Below are 8051 nucleotides of genomic sequence, written 5' to 3' on the forward strand. Positions count from 1 at the left end.
TCGAGGGTGAAGGCCCGTCTGGCCTCTGCCTCACTAACACCAGTCTTGGGCAGCCGACGCTGACACGCTGCTTCTTGTGAAACTAGGCGGTGTCATGGTTTCAGTCGCTGGGCGGTGTCCACCAGATGTGGCAACTTTTCGGCCGCTGTTTCTCCAAGTCGTTGTCAGCCCTCACATTTGCTCTTCCTCTGGAACCCAGTGACCTTGCTTCCTTTCCTGTTGGCCCACTGCCCCTGGGACTCTATTCATCTCTGTGTGTCTCTCTCCTCTCCACAGAGACCCTTTCTATCCATCTGCCTTGGAGTTCATGAGCTCCTTCCTCTTCCATCTCCATTTCACATGGAATCCACTCTGTGAGTTGGGTGTTTTTTGTTTCTTCTTTCAATTATTAGGTTCTCCTATCCTGAAATTTTCATTTGGTTCTTTTTCACATCTTCTATTTCTTTGACATGTCGCTCTATTTTAATATTTCTGTCAAGACTATTTGCAACTGCTAGTTCCACTAGCTTGATGATAAAAGACAAAACTCACTGCTGTTGAATTGCTCCTGAGTCATAGTGGCCTATAGAGACCCAGGTAGGCTTCTGAGACCATAACTCTTTATGGGAGTAGAAAGCCATGTCTGACTCCTGCAGAGCAGCTGGCAGTTTTGAACTGCTGGCCTGCAGTTACCAGCACAATGTGTAACCACTGCGCCACCAGGGCCCCACCTTTATCATAATAGCTTGACCCTCATCAGATAATCCAAAGCCAAACATCTGTGTCATCCTGTCATTGCTGTCTGTTAATTATCTTGCTATTTTGAGATTTTCAAGTTCTTCATAGGCCAAGTGATTTTAGTTTGTTTGGACCTGTTTAAGTAGTAGGCTACGAAAATCAGGGTCTATTTGTTCCCCGTGGAGAAGGTTGCCTGTCGTGTAGCCTCCCGTGGCCTATAGTCCGGTGCAGCCCGAATTCCACAGCTTTGTTGTGCTGTGCAGGGCCCAGGTGTGCGGCAGTTGGGTGCTTGGTTACTAACAGAAAGATCAGTGTTTTGAGCCATCGGCAGTTGTGTGGGAGGAAAACAGGCGACCATTGTTCCCTTAGAATGTATAGTCTTAGAAAGCCCGTGAGGCGGCTCTACTCTGTCTCAGGGTCTCGCTGATTCAGGGTCAGTGAGCCAGCAAGGGCTTCTGTTTATTATTATTGTTGTTGTTTCAGGTCCCTTCCTCTACACAAGGTCACTCTGAGACCCGTGTGTGTGTGTGTGTGTGTGTGTGTGTGTGACTGCCATCAGTCAATTCCCACTCACAGCGCACCTGCAGGGAAGGGAAACCGTGGGTTTCTGAGACTGTAACTATCTTTCTTGCGAGGAGCGGCAGGTGGTTTCGAACTACTGGCCTTGCTGTTAGCAGCCTAGCCTGGAACCTCCTGGCGTCCCCAGGGCTCTGTAGAGTCCGAAAAGGCGGTGGGCTTGCTGGATCGGGGTTCTGGTTGCCTGCGCCCCACCTAGTGGCCGCTCCTGGTATGCTAATGAGGGCCGGTCCAAGCTCCTGGGGATTAGAGGTAAGCCCTGCTGAGCCGAACTTCAAAGCTGTGGAGGTCATTGTCCAGGGCTGCTTCCTCTCCGCTACCTTCCGGGTACTTTCCGTCCTCTGGAGTTCCCTACGGATCGCGCCAGGACCGCCCACTTACTTACGCACGTGTGACGCAGCTGGCCACAGGGCAGGAGGGCGCCAAGTGTCAACAGGTAAACGCGTCCGGCAAGGCGGAAGGATCCAAAGTCAACAGATGGAAGGAAATCCATCGTTTCTCTGTTTGCCAGAGGAGAGCGCCAGGAAAGTGGAATTGGAGAGCACAATTCTGTCCACAGTGGCACAGAAGAAACCCCAAAACTCAACCTCATACCGACTCAGGGCGCCCCGTGTGGGTCCCCTCGCCTCCATGGAGTCAGTGCTGACTCAGGGCGCCCCATGTGGGTGTCTCAGAATGTAGCTATTGACGAGGGCCTGGTCATTCCCCCGCGGAGCTGCTGGTGGTTTCAAACCACCAACCATGTGTCTCACAGCCCAGTGAAGGAAGGGATCAAATATACCCAGGCGCAAATCCGACAAAGAAAAGCAAGACATGTCTCCTGAAAACCGCAGAGCATTCCTGGACAAAAATGAAGACGAGGCAAGTCTGTGGGGAAATAGCCCATGTTCCTGGATGGGGAGACCAAGGTTGTGGAGCCTCCATCTCTAGATGCAATATTGCCTCTCAGATCTGGACAAGCATGCTCTTCTGTAGAAATAAGCATTGGAAAAATAATTTATAAATTATCAAGGGTTCATAAGGGAGGGGTGGCAGGGAGAGAAGGGGAAATGAGGATCTTGATATCAGGGCTCAAGTAGAAAGCAAATGTTTTGAGAATGATGAGGGCAACAAATGTGCTTGACACGATGGATGGATGGATGGATGGATGGATTGATGGATGGATTGTGATAAGAGTTGTACGAGGCCCCAATAAAATGATTTTAAAAAACAAATAAATAGAAAGAAATGAGCAGTCGGATCCTGAAATCCGCTTGGAATAGCAAAAGAGTCCGAGAAGCTGAAAGAATTGTAAATCAGGACAGGGGTGGTGTGTGAGCACATTCTGGTATTAATCTCACACCATGGAGTCGATGCTGACTCATCGCCACCCTACAGGGCAGGGTAGAATTGCCCGGAGGGTTTCCAAAACTGTAAACGTCTACAGGAGTAGAAAGCCCCATCTTTCTGCCACAGAGCAGCTGGTGGTTTGAACTTGGGACCTTGTGGTTAATGGCGCAACGTGCAAGCACCACGCCACCAGAGATCCTTGGATTCTTACTCTTAGGCCACAAGAATCAGCGCAGTGGGGGCTGACACAAGGAAAGACGTGAGCAGACAGCAGCGGGACGAAGGTGAGTGTGCGGGCATAAACGCCCACACTGACCAATGCCAGCGGAGAGTCCTGCTGTGGTGGTGCCCCTTGGGGTTTTCTTGGCTAAGATCTGTTTCCTCAGTAGTGCTGGGGGAACTTAACTTGCCAACCTTTTGGCTACTTTCTAAGCACAGGCCGATGAAAGGGCACCGATACCAATCAGGTAGCCCTGGTGGTGCAGTGGTTACACATTGGGCTGCTAACCACAAGGTCAGCAGTTTGAAACCAGCAGGATCTCCGAGGGGAAAAAGGAGGTTTTCTACTCCCATAAAGGAAACCCACCAGGGCAGTTCTACCCTGTCCAACGTGATCACCATGAGCCAGAATCAACCCCATAGTTTGATGACCATGGAGTTTTGATAAACGCAATTCAATGGGGGCAGGAGGGTGTCTTTTCAACATTTGTTACAGCAGTTGTATATCCACATGCAAATTAGATGAATGTAGATCCTTACCTCACACATACACAATAGCCAACACAAAACAAACCACAGATTTGAACGGAGTGTTCACACCGTAGGTTTTTTTTTTTTGGAAGAGAGGATCAGATTTTAATGTCCAGACCTGCGGGCCCCAGGCCATCCTGCCCGCAGGGCCAGGGGCTGCAGTCACTCAGGCGGTGGCCCGCCAGCCTCATCGGGGCCTTCAGCTGTCTCGTCGTCTTCACGCACCAGTTCCACGTCCAGCGTGAGTTGGCCCATGTAGAGGCCGACTGCGCAGGCCCAGACTAAGCAGGCTGACGGCCAGCACGGCCCCCACTCCCATGGTGGCACCCCCTAACGAGAGCTGCATGGGCCTCCGCAGGGCAGCCAAGCCCACGGCATAAGAGGCGCTGCCCCAGACCACGCACAGGCCGCCCAGCAAGAAGAAGCCGTAGGCGGCGTCCCGACCCATGTCACTCACTCTGCATGAAGGAGATGACCCCAATACGGGACGCCAGGAGGCCATTTCGGAACCAGGAGAGGAAGGCTGTCTCATGCGCCTTCCGGAGGAGCCAGGCGTCCGCGTGATCCAGTTCGGACACGGAGGGGGGGGCGGCGGAGAAGGCCCTGCGCGAGGGCTGTGCCCCGGGGCGAAGGGCCCCCGGGAGCCCCTGCTCGGGGCAGCTGTGGCGGCACCAGCGACCCCCGGAAGCAGAGTCCACACCGTAGGCTTTTGAAAGAAACTTATGAGAACAATATCGTGGTGTCTTTGGGTGAGGCCATCTGTTCGTAGGAGCAACACCGAAAGCAGGATCCATGAAAAATATATATAAAAAGAGAGGGATTAAAATATATATACATACATGTATGTCAGGCCTGATCCAAAGTCAAACGCTTGTGTTCTGAATGATGCTCTTAGGAAAATAAAGAGACAGGGCCCAGGCAGAGAGAACGTGTTTGCAAGTCAGACATCCCTTAAACGACTCTTATTCTGAATTCTGTAAAGTGTCCTGGAAAGTAAGACAAAGAGCCCACATAAAACAATGGGCCAAAGTTGGATGAGATATTTCACTCCAATGAGAGGCATCTCTTATCTTCATGAACAGATATCTCATCCCCCAGTGAATTGGTTCCTTAGGAATTTCAAATAAAAGTCACAAAGAGATAGCCCCTCACAGGCACTGTCGTGAACGTAAGTTGCTGTCCGGTGACCCCACGTGTGACAGAGTGAGCCCCCTCACGGTTGTTTGCACCCAGCGTTGAAGCCACATGTCCGTTCAGCTCCCTGCGGGTCTTCCTTTTTTTTTTTTTGCTGACCTACTGTAAGAATGAAACCCTTCTCCGGGGACTGGTGTCTCCTGACCACATGTCCCAAGCCCATGAGACCAGCTCTCGCCATCCTGGCTTCCAATGAGCATTCGGGCTGTATTTCTCCAAGATGATGTTTGTCCTGTGGCAGCACCTGGCATTTCCAGGATCCTTTCTGAGCACCACCATTCAAATACACCCGCTTCCTTGGCAAGGTCGGGTCACCGCCATCGAGCCAATTTCCACTCAAGGCCACCCTAGAGGCTAGGGTGGAGCTGCCCCTGTGTGTTTCTGACACTGTAACATTTTAAGGGAGTTGAAAGCCTCAACTCCCCCCCCCCCAGAGTCTGGAGAGGATGACCGATGGTTTTGAACTGCTGACCTTGCAGTTTGCAATCCGATGTGTAACCAACCACTAGACCACCGGGCCTTCTAGTTCTTCTCCAGTCTTCCTCATTCATTTGCTCAGCTTTCAAGTGACTCAAAATACCATGCGTGGGCCTCAAAGCGACATCCTGGGTCCTTGATACTTTAAACTGGTTTGGGCAGCAGACTTGTCCGCCAGTCAATGTTTTCCCTGCTGGCTCCCGGAGTCAGCATGGACCTGATGGCAGTAAATGCGATCCAAGTGGGTCCCAGTAAAAGGAAGTCACAGTCGGTAGGCGGCTACCGTCAGATGGGAGGCAGCTGTGGACGGCACTGCTGGTGGGGGTGTCAAGTGCATAGCCAGGTTTTTCAACACGGAAACTGAAGTTCCCACAAACCCCAACACCAGCCCACGGCCATCACGTACATCCAGGCTCCCAGTGGCCCTACAGGACAGCCGTCCCGAGGCTGGGAATCTCTATGGAAGCAGACCGCTTCATCTTCCCCCTCGGGGCAGCTGGTTGGTTCGCAGCCCAGTGCTCAGTCCATTGCCCCGTCGGCACGCTCACGTTTACCATGCCCCAAACGCACTGCCGTCAAGTCAGTCCTGGCCTTCAGGGACCTCGTCATGGGACAGCATAGGAGCACACAGCCTCGGCTTCTCCCTCGGAGCAGCTGTGGGCGCGGAACCCCTCACCAGCCCACATTGTCGCTCCCGGATGTCTGCTCATGGTCTGCTTCAGAGAGATGAAGCCGTGCCCCAGTAAAGACCGATGCAGAAATGTGTGTGGCGGACAAGCCAAAGGGCCATCACCTGGTGCTGGATGAGCAGTGTGATCTGTTCACTCAGGACATGACTCAGCCACAGGCTGGAGCAGCCGGGACGGACCCTGGACCGTGCTGACCCTGAGGGCGAGGTCAGTTGTCGGATGGACTTCCTGTGACCCAGGGGGAGAGGTCAGTTGCATGGCTGGTTCCCAGGAGATCCCCCCATGGGCAGATCTACAGAAACAAGCAGCCCAGCTGGGGTTCCTGAGGCAGTGGGGGGGGGGGAGCAGAGTGGGCTGAGCAGAGGTGTGGAGGGATGCAGACAGTTGCCCAACTCAGAAAACTGACTGAGCCCCTGGCCTGCGCGCTTCCAGCAGGTGGGTTTCATGAACCTAAAAGACACCTCCACGTTGTGGCTTTTAGGTCCCCACTCCCGGTGACCCACGTACAACAGAGTGAAAGGCCATGGGCCCTGCGCCACGCTCACAGTGCGCGTCTGTTTGAGGCCCTCTCCTCAAGGGCCTCCTTCCTCTTTTGTCTCAACATCGCTGTTTTTAAAATAGATTTCCATTGCATTGTCTGAGTAATGTGCAGACTGGCTCTCACATCCTTTCAGGGGAATTTTATGTTCATTACAAATATAGACACCTGAGAGATACGTGGCGGGGACCCTGGCCTCCCCTCCCCCGCAGCCATCATTACCCCACTGCACCTCAGCAGTTCCTCCCAGGGACTCTGATGCTTCAGGCCCCCAGCCATCAGAGCAGCCCCCCGCCCCTCTTCCCCACACTGCCCTGCCGCTCCCCCCACCCTCACCTCAGCTCCTGGACTCTTTAGGGGTCCGGCGGTACCGTGGGGAAGTGCCTGGAGGCTCACGGCAAAGCCAAAGGTGAGGCTGCCCACGTCTGGGACCCAGTGGGGCAGCTCAGCTGCTCTGCAAGGGGCTAGACCGTGAGCTCCTAGGGGCCCTCACTCCAGGCCCCCTGAGTTTTCTCTTCTACCACTCAATCACTCATACACACTCACACATATACACATCTACATGGGTATACACTTACATTCAAACACACATACACACACACACATACTTGCAAATAGGTACACCTTGAACTCCTCCAGAGAGAACCCCATGGGTGCTACTCAGTAGGCATCCCCCTGAGTGTGACTGTCTGTGGACACTCCTCCCCCGCTTCACCCCCAGCGGGAGGCACTCTGGTATGGAGGACAACCAGAGGGGCAAAGACTGGCTGCTGGCTCACCCACTGCCTTCTGAACATCACAGCCCTGTGCGGGGGCAAGAGGACGGTGGGGGGGTCGGGCAGGGACTGGCACGGTGGGAGGTGGGGACAGGGGGCAGCAGGGGTGCTGGGGGTGGTGGAGCAGGATGGAGGAGGTAGGGAGTATTTACTGTGGCGGCCTCACAGAGAAGGCCCCAGCAGGGTATTGGGGGGGTGTTCAGTGAAGTGGGGAAAGGGTCTCTCTTGACCGAGGGACGGGTGGGGGACTCTCAAACCCATGGTGGGAGAGAGAAGAGACTTTGGAAAGTGAGGGTCCCAGCACCGAGAGCAGCACATCCCAGCCTGGCCCTGCCCCACCTGCTTTTGATCTCTGGGCAACCCCACCTCCCACCTCCGCTGCCCAGACCCCGGCCCTCTGTGACACTGCCCCCGCCCTGCTAGCCCTCCATGATGCCCGCACCCCACCTGCTCAGACCCTGGCTTTATGACCCTTCCAGCCCACCCTACTTGGCCTTCCTTCCCTTCCCGAGGGATGATGGCCCCTTCCCGAGACCCAGGGCTGCCTGCCCTCCAACTCCCCACATTTGCAGCACTGGGTCTGGTCTCAGGGCGCCCGCCCCTCCCTTCAGGCTGACAGGACCACCTGAGCCCCCGGGTCCTGTCTGCCCTCGTGCCAGCTTGGCCTGCCCCCTGGGCTCTGGCAGAGATGGGCTGCTGGAGGGCCCCGGAGAAGGAAACTCATGGATGGGGTCCTCAAGCCTGTGCCTCAGTTTCTCACATGGGGCTGTTCCCCACCCCACCCCTCGGGGCCTGTGGGCAGAAGGCAGTCCTGGTGCTGACATGGACATGCTAGGTGTCCCTACCATCCCCTTTTCCCACCAGACTGTCAGGACTCCTGAGGGTGGGGAGGGGGATGTCGTGACAACACTGCTGTGCTCGTGTGTCTGGCACTGTGTCCAGAGGGGCCTAGGAGAGCCCACATCAGTGTGGCCCTGTGGCCCTTGAGCCCATCCTGTCCCTCTA

The 8051-nt window shown here is 54.7% G+C and overlaps 1 pseudogene; it reads right to left on the reverse strand.

Moving 5' to 3' along the window:
- Positions 1 to 3534: 3534 nt before the first annotated feature.
- On the reverse strand, positions 3535 to 6921 carry LOC142450613 (transmembrane protein 160 pseudogene; annotated as a pseudogene).
- Between the last annotated feature and the right edge of the window lie 1130 nt (positions 6922 to 8051).

Source organism: Tenrec ecaudatus, chromosome 6, assembly GCF_050624435.1.
Source record: "Tenrec ecaudatus isolate mTenEca1 chromosome 6, mTenEca1.hap1, whole genome shotgun sequence".
NCBI lineage: Eukaryota > Metazoa > Chordata > Mammalia > Afrosoricida > Tenrecidae > Tenrec > Tenrec ecaudatus.